Below are 15314 nucleotides of genomic sequence, written 5' to 3' on the forward strand. Positions count from 1 at the left end.
GAATGGCTTCCGTTTTAGCGCTGCTAAAGGCGTGTAACGGTTTCGTATTGGGTCATGCAAAAAGTCTCCGCACGGTTTCCCTACACGAGCTTCTGCCATTTTTCGGCATTTAGCTTCGCAACTCCAGAGTTTGGAGCTTAACCAAACTCCATCGAAGTTTCATCGAAGAACTGGGAGTCACAATGATGAAACACAGTTCCTTTTCAGATGGCAAATTCTGATCGCTTCTTCTAGAATATTCCTCCCAAACAGGGCACTGTTTCCCCAGCTTTTAACAGTTCCTGATAGACAGCTCTCTGCTGATCCCACCAAACACACATTTGAAGCTCGTTAAAATACCATTAACCAATTTCAAGTACTGTCTCGAGATGCTACACAAATTCTTCCGTCAACAGCAACACCACTTCACAGCCGAGGCTTTCAATATTTTTTTAACCCTGTGGTTTCGAGTAGATTGAAATTAATTTTATCAAATATACGGTCGGAGAAGAAGATAAATGACAAAAACCTAATTATCTAACCGCCGTTTGCCAACTAACGCCCCGGTCCATAAAATGACAGCGAGTGAGAACACACCCTGCAGACGGAAACAGTTCTTGGAAATTGGCAAAAGAACCTTGGGAAAGGCCGCTCTTGGTTTAACCTGTATTAGACTGATGTGACGAAAGCTTCTTCAACTGTCATATGATTGATTATTGTGAGTAAATTTGAACTTCCTTGTTACTCTACGGTTCGCCGCCAACTTCTCGGTGGTTTAGTGTCGATTGAACACCGTCATCTGACAGTGCCCACGTTGCCAATGGTTGCTATGATGATTCTTGTCCGGGCTACCATTTTATGACGCATAACGTGACGTGTAACTTTCAAACCCCAGTGTCTAGGTAAAGATCTGTGATTATCAAAACCGTAACCTCACACAAGGTGTCCGTTCGACAAAATCACACCAGTTTTGTCCACGGACCGTGGAGAGACTTTTGAAACGACCCAACATTTTTGGGGTTCGCTTATCAAGCCGCACCAAATGTGTGCCTCATCGACCGCCGGGCCACCAACTTTGGCTGACGCACGCTCCGCTCATTTATTTTCAGCCTACTCGCCGCACTACTCGAGACTGTGGTCTGTGGTGGATGCGCTGCAGTAGCGATCATCACTCATCCAGAAGTATCGCGAGCAGGCTAGATCTAGAACTGGCGCAAGAACTACCGAGTCCGGGTCGAATCCGCCCAGTTGTTACGGGACTCTTGGAGGGCGGTCGCCATTGTCCGAGACGCACCATATTTGTGGCCGTCCCGAAGCTGTCAAATTGACGTCTAATCGTTCTCGCCACGCTGTGACGAATACGGATACTGCGGCGAACCCAGAACGGATTGATGACTGCCGATGACTGACATTCCATTCGCGGCCAGATTTGGGCGCTGTCCGAAAATAAAAGTCCCACCAAAAATAGCCAAGATTCCGTTCCCAGCTTCCAGAACCGGCGCCCAGCGGTACCTTGAGGGCATCCTAGAGGGCGCTGCCGGCGGCGGCAGCGGTATAGAACATATCAATTACACCGTAAAGCATCGGCCCGGCCCCGGTTGCGTGCGATCACGCCATACATACTCCGCGGACGAGACCGCGCGGACCGTTCCGACATTGATCCGCAACTCGATCGCATCACTCACACACACCTAACGCTCGCCAGTCATGCACTCCGGCAAGAACCGGTACCCCGGTACCGGAACGAGGCGCCTGGCGTTCGGGATTTATTTCCTCGCCCGAAGCGTACCCCACCAGCCAGCTTCCCCGGCCGGGCAGCGCAGCAGTGCATAAAGTAACACATGTTATTATGCCCGTGCAAAGCCCGGCCCGTGTGCGCCGGCGTGTGCGTGAGCCCAGCCAATGGTGAAACGGCGAGCCTCGGCGTTCTTTACGAGGACACGGGCCCGAATGCTTTGAAGCAAACCGCAACATTGGCCAGCGCGTCTTGTAATTAGCATAGACGGGCCGCCGGTCTGCGGCCACAGTTCTTGGCCTCGGGCAGGATGCATACGTTGCGTACGGCCCACGCTCCGGTTTGTTTGCTTTACGACCTAACGGTGGCTGCCCCGGGGGCTGGACGAACGGATCCCGGCAGAATCCGGCACCCGTTCGAACGGTTCGGGCATCTTCCCGGTGACCTTTCGTGCCGGTGTGTTGTCGCGATGTCGCGGACCCTTAATTAACTGCGCCCGTTCCCGGCGTTGCTTATGGATCGCGCACGTTACCTAACGGTTAAGCGGGATGACATCGCGAAACCTGTCCTCGTTGGTCGCTCGGTCGCTTCATTAGATGCGCATTCTTGGTCCGCAGTCCCCGGAAGACACAAATCCTCCTCCAAGACGCACGCGAGGTTAGAATTCATAGGCTCCGCGGTTAAATGATCCGTGTTCCGTGCGTCCGAAGGCACGAAGGCGGGAGCTTGTCGGGGATTGTTTTACTGCAATAATTAAGTGTTATAAATCGTTTATTCATCCGTAATGGTCATCCATAAATCATGCGTGATTAATGGAGAGCCCCCGCGATCCGAGCCGATGCGTTCCGATCCGCTCGGGCGACCTATGGCGAACGGGGCGGAAGATAAATATTTCTGACACCCGCTGCCCGGCTGACGGTTGCTCATGTCAGCCGGACCCGGAGGTTCCGGAATGGACCAGCTCCGCTGGAATTGCTGCGGACATCCAAAAAAAAGGGAACGTCAAGCAAAACCCTCTCCGGGATCGGGATCTTCGGTTTGCTACGTCACCCGCGCCAACGCCACCAACTCAGGTCAGAGGCCTGGTCGACGAGTTGTCCGAGGTCGTTCGCTTTCTGCACTCCGGACAGCCACCGGGCCCTTCCTGTCAAGTGCGGGGCCCGACAGAATAAACACCCCCCGCCTGGCGGAGGCACCTGTTTATGATGAGTTATTTAACGGCCTCCCGGCGAGAACGGACCTCGGGGCCTCGACATGCCAGCGAGCATAATATACGTACTCCCGTTCCCGGGTGTGGTCCCTGGGACCTCGGGGTTTGCGTGCTCTAATGGCGTTGTCCATCTCCAGCTGTAGCTCTTCGCGCAAGAACTTCACGCCCTGCGCTGCATCGCCTGCAGAGGTAGTGCGTGTGAGCGTCAGGTATACTTCTGGTTAGACGTGCGCCACGGGCGGGTGTTCTGGGGCGAACAAGTGGAAACCCGGACCGGAAGCGGGCACTCCGTCACGAGCTGTCAGAAATTGCATTTGCACATCGTTCAAAGTTCATGTGGCCCCCGCCGGGCTGTCTAAGAAGGCAAGTACGGAAGTGCATGGTGTGCGCCTTGACAGTGACTCCAAGACGTGGAAGACGGACTCCAGCGAGAGCAGTAATCAAAGCTGACATCTCCATTCAGGATAATCCCACGATCATATCGGATCAGGTCGTGATCCACACAAGGCACGGCATCGCTCGGGCTGCGTGCTTTTGGACCTCAATTCATTACACGGAAGTGAAGATACCGCCACGGATAGATTACCACATCGAGTGCATGTGGCGATCGCGTAATCGCACCCACCCCAGGGGCCACGATTGCTCTCTCTCTCTAATGAAGGCGAGGTTCGAGGTTCTTCTTTCGGTGTCAGGCGGGGGTCAGAGAAAGTGTGCAAAACGCCTCTACGTGTATGGCCGCACGAATTAACCGTCGATTTGTACCACACGGACGCCGGAGCACCGGAGCGAAACCCACGAAACGCTCCGACAGCTCCCAGCCGGGCAGCCTATTAATAGCAAGTCTGGGGGAAGGTACCGGCAGACTTGCTGCTCACGAATCCCGACAGGTAGCGTTCTTGGGAACTGACGACCGTAAAAGTGGCGCCCTCATGAATATCCCGGCCGGCGCCTGCTGACTGGCTCGGCTCGATGGTCCAGAGTCCGGAGCTCAAGTCAAGCTCGACAACTCGGCTGTTCCGGACGAACTGCGAAAGCGAAAAGATTTCACTCGTGCTCGCGGGAAAGCGTCGGCCAGCGCAGCTGTTTTTGGGGACAGTGGCGGGCTACTCGCGGACTTCCCCAACAACGTTCGCCCCGTTTTGAGGCCAATCAACGGGGGCCCCAGTTTCGATTGGGCTGCTATTTCTATAAACACCAGTAATTGGGTTCGATGACGATCGGGGGGGGCACGTTGAGGGCCCTGATCGGTGCTTAAAATCAACGACGTCGTCGTCGTCGATCGGTGATAATTTTATTGTGCCGTCCTATTGTGCCGCATCATCCCAAATGAGGCGCTCCCGGTTCGATTTCGAGTGAGCCAACCGATTAGCGGATATCTGATTAGGCTGCCACTTGTTCCGAGGGAGAGAGTTGATGGATTGACGTACCTCGGTCCACCATTACACCGTCGGGGGTTTTTCGGTACCGTGAGCTCTGGCTGCTGGGGGTTTTACAGCACTGCTGGATCTAGAACGTCCGCTTGACCTCGTAGGCCGAAGCGATGTTCCGCGGCCCGAACCGAAACAAATGGAAATAGCATATCAATCGCAACTGGAGATCGCTGGCGATCTGTTCTGGGGCTCTCTTATTGATTGCCCTCAGCACCATTGTCGATTGTATGCCTGGCGAGCGTGGTGTAATATCTGGTGATCAATATCGATCGATCGATCGATCGTTTCGAAACACAATTTCTATTGAATAACCCGGATCGACGATCGTGATCGCACCCAATGCCACAATGAAACAATGCCAAGGACGCGATCCGACGAGGAACCGTGAACCTGGCCGGTGTCTTTCGATACGGCGTGATATTAATTTTATGAATTTGATTAGCCCCCCGCCAGCGATCGCCAACCAGATCCGTGCGGTTTCCCACAGAAACGCTCATGATTGAGGTTCCATAAAATACGGATTAGAATGAACCGATTAGAATGGGCCGACCCGGGCCCCGGAGGGCCTTTGCGTTACGCCGGCCACCCTTTCGGGCTCGTTTACGAGATCCAATCTCCGCGTCTCGTTCCTTTTTGGTAGTCTCCGAAAGTTCCAGCGACCGCCCGGCACTTTCGGCGGCAGGCACGTCGGGGCATGCGGCGGTCGGGGAGAAATAGAAACGTTACATCACAATCTAACCGTGCTAATCCCGGTCCCGGGGTAGGAAGCTGCGTCCCGGCGGCGGCCCGGCCCTGTGCAAATGACCGCCGACTGACGCCGAGAGCGCTGCTGACGAGTCGAAGATTTATTGCAATCATCAACCAACAATAACGTGCCTGATGACGGGTGCTGATAGGAACAAAGGCCAATCGCGGGGCCCCTCACACGATGGCCGGCCGGCCGGCCGGGTGGCGTGAAGCACAATGTAAACAAAGAAAACACTGGAACTTCTGGAGAGGCTCGGCGGTCAAGAACGTTTCTAGTGCCGATGATGGTTCTCCCACCCGGGGGCCTAGTGGTTTGCCAAAAACTTATCCCGCGAAACGGGATACCCGTGCCAAGGAAGTGGTTTACAAATATATTATTAGTGGTATGGCGTTCGCCTTCTTCTGCTTCTTCTTCTACTTCGACTCCGGAGGTACTCGGAGCCGGGACCGAAGATTGAGACGAAATGGTTGTTTATTTGCTTAGGCCGAACAGAAACACAAGACCGTTTCTCAGGCTCTAATTGACCGGTGTGGAGTACAATAAAAATACTGTTCACCCACGGGCATTGGATTTGCTGTTGAGCGTGTTGTTCTTTGATGGCTGGTGGTAAAGTTGTCTAATCGAACCTTAAGTTACATTTTGATTGCTTTATTTCTTACGCCTTCTGTTACGCGTTACGAAACTAGCCAGGAGACAGGTTAAAATTTGAATCAAAATTTGAAAATTGTCCATAAATCGACCGATGCGCTGGTATGTTCTCCTGTTAAATGTGGCTAGTAACTGTTGGTCCTGCAACCAAATTGAAGGCCACAAATGCTTGGCCAAATACACACTGGCTTCCATCAGGCTATAGCTTAAGTTAAAACTATTGGATCATCAGTTGTTGTCTCTTTGAGAGCACCTAGACTGTAGGCTTCCTCATGATACACAAGAATAAAAGTAACGATATTGTGTTCGTTCACCTGGGAAGTAAGCCGTGCAATTGCGAAAAGACGCCAAACTATGTTCTTTGGGCTCCGTATGCCATCATAAGGGATTCTTTCTCTTATCCGACAATTGTAACCGCCGAGCGGTTGAAGGTCCGCGACGGAAACATTTTTAATCTCTGTTGCTTACTGTAATGTTGTGTTTTTATGGGCCCCGTGCCAAGCTTCCTGTCATGGTGCTTTAGAGAATCGAACCCGGGCCTGTTGCGTGACAACGACAAGCGTTACCGATTACTCTAGCCACCGGGGGCATTAAAATAGGCATCAGCATCTGGGCAAACATAAAGTAAATCCTGAAACATGGGCACATAACCTACATTGTGAAAGCTCTAGTCATTTCCGAGGGCAGTCTGGGGAGCACTCGGTTAAAGAATAAGGAGGGTTGTTTACGTAAGAGTGTGGTTCTGATTAATCAAGCACCAAACGACCCAGAAATCAAGAACGCAAATCACCGCCTGCAAAGGCAGAAACAAAAAAGAGTAGCTTCCCGTAAACGCCTCTTGGTCGATGATCGCGATGATCATTCGCGAGATCCTTAGGGCCATTCCAACCACAACCACAGGCGAAGAAAAACAACCAATCAACCACCTTTTTCGGTGCGATTTTAATTTATATTTTGACCATAACGGGCGTAATCGATATAGAATAGACTAATGGTGGGCAGCTGATGAAGAGGGTACACCCAGCACCAGTACAGTATCGGGCGGACCACAATTTTACCAATTAATCCGACCGGACCCGATACCCGGGGCCAGGGCAACCCTTACGCGATGTGGCCTAAATATAGACGTTCTTCGACGCTTTGCAGCCTCCGATTTGTTTCTCTCTCCCTCTTCTCTCAGCGCGCTTCGGTGGTGACCCAATTCTTCCCCGAAAACCAACCCGAAACCAGGCAGCCCGAAAGGAGAACAACTGTATAATAAGTAGAATTGCACGGTGCTTCCCAACGCCGGCAACACCGCCGCCACCATCATCATCATCAACATCGGCACCAGAAGCGGCAGCACCACGGTCTCGCTGGCCTCTACGCAGCGTTAGCTCATTAGCTGTCGTTTGTCAAAATTGCACACCGACCCCAAAAAACAACCAGAAATTTCGCGTCCGCGCACAATCCTGACGCGCCCGGCACCTTAGAATAGGCCGCAGGCTCCTGGGACCAGGTACCGTTCGGCAGCGCCGGACCTGCCCGATCGGTCATGGATCGGTCTGCGAGGTTCTTCGCGAAGCCCCCCATCATCGTGCGGGGAACCGTGCGAACTTCTGAAGTGGGCCATCCGAAGCCGCGGACCCACGAAAAAACACCGAAGGAAGCGCCCAAAAAAAATAAACGGAGGCGATCCGAAGGTACCGTGCGCTAATGCGCGGCCCGCGTACTCGTTATCGACGTTCTTTGTGGCGTGTGGGGTTCCCTGGCCTGGTGCGCGGCCGATCGGTACTGTGCCGCCGCCGGACTGAAGCTCGGAGCGGACCGAAGCCCGTTCCGCCAATTCGCACGCAACTCGGAAGTCCCGGGCGAGTCGGGCGGAGATGTATGATTGATTTATTAGGCCCGTGTTCTTTCCCAGTGGCCCGGGGAGCAAGCCCTTACCGGGCCTGGAATTCGGATTGCCTTCAACCGCCGGTCGGGTCTTGCGTCCGGGAAGTTGGCTGAGTCTGCCGAGAATTGGGCACGGAAATTGGTACCGCTTTGCGACCGTTCCGAAAGAGCGAGAGGCAGAAGGCAGAGAAAAGGGCACAACAATAATGAGCCAACATTGTCCGGCACCCGCGCCGGGCCTCCTACCGGGCCCCACTAGAACTCTAGAGGAACTATAGCCATACACACTGACCTAAGCCAATCAAGCGCCGCTGGCCCCACCGCACCGGTGGCTTCGCGTCATCAGCGGCCTCTGCTCCAAACGTCAGCAGTCACCGGCCGTTGCCGTGGTGACATTAATGTCAAACTCGTCGTGTCCGCCATTCGGAAAATGGTTTCATTTTTCGACCCAACACGGCACGGAGCCCCGGCCGGGACGACTCAATCGCCTCCCGGCTCGACGGCTGTGTGGCCTTGATATTCGGATCTGCCCTTCTTCCGTGGCACACCACGCTCCCCACCGAGGCCATGTGAACAAGGCCGAGAGATGCATAAAGTAAAAGCTTGTTTTATGTTTACCGGCGCGGCGCTCCGTGCGCTGCTCCGGTGCTCTGCTTTATTTAGCACCTCCCTGGGCCGGGGGCCCTCCCTCTTTCGTGTTAACGTGGTGCGCGTTATGAGGTGTGTGTGTGTGGAGGGCCGCACCGCCGAAAACAAGATCAGCATTATGTGTTTTCTGCTTCACTTTTTTCCTTTGTTTTTTGCTTAACTGGAGCATACCGAAACCCGGCAGCGGCTGCCGACTTCGGGACCTTCGGCGGTCGGGCCACTAAAACAATCCACTAAAGGCCCGTCGGATCCACACGCCGTTCCGCGGTATGCAGTGCGATCGCCGACGCATAATGGCCGGGCCCCGCCGGACCTGCCGGTTCGAAACTCGTTCGAAAGTTGTATCATAATTTAGCCAAAGTCCGTGGCGAATCGGGTGAAAATTTGCAAACTTCACGCCCCGCACCACCGCGGTTCATCGCTTTCGCTCGGTGCGGATGAAGTGAGTCCCGGGACTGGGGGCTGAGATTGTGCGCCCCCGTAAACGGCGCCACCCCGCCGATCGATTGTGACAAATGGTTTCCAGCAGCGCGGCGGGGCACGCGGCGTGACGCGCACCTTCAATGGCGGCACGTGTAAGAAACGGCACCTCATTAACCGGTCATCGCGGCCATCGCTCAGCGCCCGGCTCATTTGGGCGGGCAAGTTACCCGCTCTCCGCGGGCGGTGCGGATTCCTCGTTGTTCCTGCCACAATGGAACCTCGCTCGTCGCGTTTTTGCGCCATCGAATTTGCCTACCCGAGTGTTCACCTTCACCTCATTTCATGGTCGTCCCCAACGGTGCATCTGCGGCCGCCCGCCCGCGGTGGGAGCCAATTGGCAGGCTACCTTTTTTGGGGGGTGCGCGCGAGCATACACGGAGGGCGAAAAGTGTTGGGACGCTTTTCGCGGTGCATCATCCGCAGCGTTTGTCGGTTTGTCCAATTGTTTGTTGGGGCATCCCAAAATTAGACCAACTTCCGATCATTTTCGTAGCCACCTCCGAGTCCTTAATGATGAAGTGGAATCATTGGAATCAACTGCTAGTGATACTGCTACCAGGTCTAAAACTATGAGAGGAGACTTGTAAACAGATGGCCCTACCTGTCAATTTGATCCTCCTTATCATGCTTTTTTGGCAACATTACCTTGTTTTGACATCGGACAAATGATTTCAGGTCGAAAAAACAAAATTAGTAACATTTCTTTGAAATTGGGTTTTGGGGGGATCATTGCTTTTGAAGAAAACTGCCACAGAATCGCATTAAATGCTTGTAGAAGCTAGTTTTTAGAAGATCGCAGTGCTTTCAGCGTTTTAAAAAAATTTGAAAATGGAGAATTTGACTTAACAAGCAAAGAGCATCGGAGGACTCCAAAAAAGAACTTTCTGATGGGCCAGACCACACGCTGGACCGGTGAACCACAAGCTCCTAAAAGCTGGTTAAACTGTTAATACAGATCCCTACCGAAAACAAATGATCAATTTGATCCATGCATTGATGGAAAAATGATCTTGGTGCTTCACGATACAATCACGTGGCACGTGGCTGGGAGCTGCTATTTTCCCACTCAACATTCTATTTACATTTTTTCGAATCGAATTTTTCACAACATTTTATCGAATCGAATACGAATTTTATAGGTGAAGCAGGATGCTTTGAACCCAAAGCCATGTCGTATTAAGTGCCAGTGCTACGAAAGCACTTAGGTTGTGCGAATACTTTTACTATCCGGTGTACAGACGGTCACCGACCAACAGACAGGATGCACTTGCGGCGCACAAAAAAACATGGAATCCTCTTCGCGAACACCGCGAACCTGGCGGAGCTTGTTAGGCATAAAAAGGTAGGTCACGTCGGGGCGCTGCTCGATCAACTGATTGATGGGCCACCGAAAAACGGGGTAAACAACGCTGTTGCTCAACAGGCCAGGGCCGATCGCTGAGGTAATAACAAAACAGTGTCATTATCGTCCTTTTTTTCGCTTCACGCATAATCCTTCCTCGAACAAAAAAAAACAATCGACACAGAAAGCGCCGGGTCGGCTAATTTGCATCTTCGCAGCAACAAGCATGAAAAAAAACAGAAACTCACACAGAAACGTTCTCAGCGGCCGGAGTGCTCACGCACGCGCTGTCATCGCGCACGCCCGGAGCATAACAAACGGCGCAACATAGATCTTGGCAGATCGTGCGATTTAACTAACGGATCGGCCCCCAACCACGGGACGGGAAGTTGTAAATCTTTACGAAAATTTGATTGATCGATCGAGTGAGGCCAGTTGAAGCCCCCCTCCCACTGGGGTGGAGGGTCGCGGAACGGGATGCGCAACACGCAGCAGCAACCAGCATTGCATTGCGAAACAGGCGTCCCGGTTAACGATATTCTGGCCACCGGGCATCGTGTTGCGGGCCGGGCCGATGAATGCAGCATCCGAAAACCATAAAACTCTCCACGAGCTCCCCCGTATATTTGTGTTTGTGAGGCAGCATAAAACAGGCACACGGCAACGGGGGGCGGGGTCTGGGGCCCCGGGGTAAAAGTAAACACCGGGGGCCGGACTGGGCCAGCAGTTTGGGCCCAGTTCAAAGTGGACCGTAAAATGTTACAAGCTCGTTTTGCTCCCCGCCACCACCGCGTACCGGTCCACCGCGCTTGGCACTCCGTTTTATGGAGTGCTAAGACATGCGCAGACCCCATCCACCAACGCCCTATGAGCAGCAGTTTCTAATCCCTACAACCGTCGGCCGTGCTACGAGGTATTTCTCCTTTTCAAATTGCGAGTCCGCGGAAAGGACAATTAAATGGCATTCGTCATAAAAGCGTACGCCATAAAGGGGTGCGCCATAAAGGTGTACGCCATAATGTTGCGCTCGATACGTTGTCTCGATCGTCGTAGTCGCTATTAATTATGCTGCGCGCTTTGATGTCGCTCGATGGGTCGCACCGTTTGCGAGCCCGGCGTGAGAATCAGGGAAGGGAACAACGGTCGATCGGCTCAATTACAGCCTTCCGAGCCAACCATCCGAGTTCGTGGGAACTCGCTAACGAGACGTGCGGGGAGTATTTTAACTCGCCCAAAACGCGTCAATTAAGGGCCGCTAAACCACCCACAAAACCAAGTGCCCCAGTTCGCGGGAGGTTACGAGGCCCTTCCCCGGGGAGGGGTTGGCGCGTCCGGGGGACTTTCGCCGACCGACCTACAGATCATTTGGGTGAATCTTCGCAGCGAACCCCAAAAACCGGAGCAAAACGGTTAAGGGCGTGGGCTTCGTGCTGATGAAGTTGTTGAGCAGCAGTCGGTTGGTCGGTTAGGTCGGGTCGGGCTCGCTGCCCGTGCCGTGCGGAAGTCGGTCAAATTCCGATCTGGACCTCGGCAGGGGGTACGGGGGCGAGGGAGTTTCCAGAACCGAAAGCTGAAAGAAACCGAAGGCCGGAACGATCACGATTACGACCTTCGAGCCGCCGCCGGAGCGATAATGGAGCTGCGAAAACAGAACGAACGGCTCCCGAAACGGACGGCCTCCGAAAATCGGGCTTGGGCTGCGGTTGACGTGGGTTCGGCCACACGGGGCCCATCAAACCCGGCGCACAGAGTCGCACATCGTTCAATAAAGAAGCACATCGTTACTCGCCACTCGCCAGCGCAATTGGAAGGAAATTGCGATCCGTTTCGGTACCTCTCTGTGCGCGTGTGGAAAGGGCGGCGATATCACAGACGATTGACGTTAATGCGGATGTAACGGATGTTTAGGCTTCTAACTACGGTGCGGCACCGTTGAGAGCGCGTTCGTTCGACGGGTTCGTCGCTTGCGCGAAAGTCTTTCGTTTCCGTACCAGAGCCGGAGTCCGCCGGCGGGGTTTTCGAACGGTTCCGAGGCAATTCGCACAAGAAAACCGCTAACAAAGCAAACCATCGCCAACACCATCGCCGGTGTCCGCGCTGCCTTCAGTTCGACAGCATTGGGCCAACCGCACAACCGCACAACATAAATATCGGGTGGTCGAGGTCGATCGGTAATGAAAAAACTAATAACAAATCAAATCAACAAGCCACACGGCCCGGCACGGCCTGGCTTCGACTGATCGACAGCGCAAGCGCCACATTTTCCCACACACACACACACACACACACACACACACAGCGCCACACGTCAGCCAGGCCGACGGACGGAGTGGAAGAAAAGTGGATTAAATCGTGCGCCCGCGTGCGTTACTTTCCACGGGGAAAAGGACGAATGATGACTGGCCGGCCGGCTGCAGTTGGAGTTGGGTTTAAAAATGTAATAAATAGAAGAAATTATGGTTCGCCAGCCCGGCCCGGCTTGCGAGAGAAACTGAATGAACATAAAGCGGAATCGACGCGATCGGAGCTCGGAGCTGCCCATGACTAGGCGCAAACGGAAGCCATCTGCGTGTGCGTCTGAGCCGCGCGCGCGCGCAAAGTACGGTTACGCGGTTGCGGTTGGCCATGGCGTACGATCGGGTGGCCGTGAGAGCCTGCAGCCCACAGCACGGTAGCATATTGGTCGGATTTTCCCCCGGAACCGAATGATCGAACGGCCATCGACGGCGCTGGCTGTGGTCTCGCACAAGGCCGCCGAGTGACAGGCGACCAGAAATTGGATTTTATCTGCGCCGGCTGCACCGATAAACCCGCCAAGGGCCTATCTCAGTTTCAGCCCCTTTTCAGGCTCCGCGTGGTGATAGGAGTGCACCCGCAAGATCACGGTCAGGGTCTACGACGCCGTGCCGGCTACGAGAGGCGCCACTTTTTCGGTGCACAAGACACCGAATCCGTTAAGTTGCGGAGCGATCGCGTATCGACGAACGACGTGAAGCGAACGACGAAAATCACTCAACGCTGCACTGCGCCGGGGCCAAGAACGGCGCAAAGCGAGCTCAGCCGACCGCTGCCAGATACGGGGACCGGAGTCGACCCGGGCTCGGGCAGAGCGAGATAAAAACTAACACGATTTTTAGCATCGAACCAAATTATAGCCTCTATCTGGCGCTGCCTCTGTCCCTGACCTGAATGCATGTAATCAAAACACAATCCTCCCTCGGGCATCCCGACGCGATTCCCGAGGCCACGCCGTGGCCAGTTGATGATACCCTTTTCACGCTTCCCGGATCGGACATTCCCGGGTACCATTTCGCTCTTTCATTCCGTTACCGCACACGCACGCCGATCAGACCACGGTGTAAATTGCCATGTGCCGTGGACACTTTATCCGCCCGGCCGCGATTCTTGAGCGATCGATCGCGGCGTTCTCGATCGGATTCATCAGAAAAAGGGCCGTTCCGAGCGGCAAACGCAACAAACGACTCGAGCGCCCACAGAAGCGACGAACCTCGCGTTCGCCACACAGAACCGTTTCTATTTTAGTTCATTTTTTTTCCGCTACGATCTTAAGAATTAATTTGGTTTTTTCATCCACCGCAGGTTCAGATCGGGGCGGACGTCAGTTAATGTTGGCCGTTTCAAAGTTGGGCCCATAAGTTTAGTGGCCACTCTCGTTGTTTTGATGGTCGCGCGTAAGCAATTGGGGCCCGTAATGCACTATAATTGCAACATAAAATGCATAATTTCGCCCGACCGAACGGGCGGGGCCCGGGCCCGAGCACCCCCGGCACCCCCGGCCCCGGAGAGCGAGAGAGCTATTGATTAGCGAGAGATTTGTGGCGGTGTTCCTAAGCGGCGACGGGGCCGACAAATTGCGTACCGCGATCCCACGGGGCCGGGGACGATCATCACATTTTATCATTAATTACTCGTTGCGCCTTTGTCCGTTGCGCGTTTCGCGCGGCAACGCCAGTGCCGGTGCGTTCCGGTCGGCCCACGCCGGTGCGTCTTCGATCCAACCCGGTGGGCCGGTGGTGAACACGACCTGTGAACAGGTAATTTCTGTTAGCTCCGTTCCTTCACCCGGGCGCCGTACGGTGGTCCAAGAATAGCCACGCCGGCCCCTGGGCTCGGGTTCGGGGGTTCGGTTAGTATTTGTTGCTCGTCCGCCTGTCAGTATTTATCCGTCGCCGGCCGGAGTGGCCGATGCACTCCCGATGTGTACCCATTTTGCCTCCCATTCTGTTCCGCCGTTCCCGCTAATGGGGGAACCATCGGCGGGAACCGGTCTCCGTTGATGCGTCCCTTTGGCTCGATTTATTGAACGGAACGATGGCGGCCCTGAAACGGCCCCGCGCGCGCGCGCGCGTAGACAGATGTAAGAACACAAGTGAACAGCGAGCCGCTTTGCCTCTTGGCAGATCTGGAGCGGATCGCATAGCACAGTGAGCGAGCGAGCGAGCACGATCGATTCGTATATAATTTAGAGCCTGTTGCCGCATGATCTAATATGGATTGCGAACCAGATGATGATCGTGTACTGGCCGGCCGTCGGTCCGTCCGTCGGCTGCACGGCTGCATTGCGATCGCGAAACGATGCGCGCGGAATAAATTTATCCGCGCGCGAACCACAACCGCCAGGCTCGCCACAGGAAGTGGGCAATCGATCTCACCAGGGGTGAAGATCACTCATCAGCTGGTCCGCCGGATCGCGGGAAGGCCAGCGCTTGGTGGCGTTGCATTTTTCGCGTCACCCTACACAGCACGACACAAGTCAAGGACAATAGATGTAAAGAAAAAAAACGGACGAAGGAAAACGTACGTATTTCCCACCGGGCACCTTGCGTTCTTGTTGTCTTGAGCAGGATCTTGGCGCGTCGATGGGAAAATGGAACGCGTTCGACAGGAATGTGAGCTCGGCTTGTTATCTTATTTATTTCCCATCACTGCGCTCCGAACACTGACACTGTGTGTCAGGAATCGTGAAAAAAGGTCCAATTCGATGTTGAATTTCGGATAAATTATTTACTATCAATTTGTGTTTAATTATGACCTCTGGCCTTATGTTTGACTGTTGAAACGAAAATTCGAGACCCGGGAACGACACTAATGGGGCACAAATCGGATGCTTCGTGATGATGGACAATGCGCTCACCCAAAACGAGAAGGGTTCGCGTGTGAACCAATCTGCGGAAGCAAACAACCGATGCCGATTC

Source organism: Anopheles cruzii, chromosome 3 (assembly GCF_943734635.1).
Source record: "Anopheles cruzii chromosome 3, idAnoCruzAS_RS32_06, whole genome shotgun sequence".
Classification (NCBI taxonomy): domain Eukaryota; kingdom Metazoa; phylum Arthropoda; class Insecta; order Diptera; family Culicidae; genus Anopheles; species Anopheles cruzii.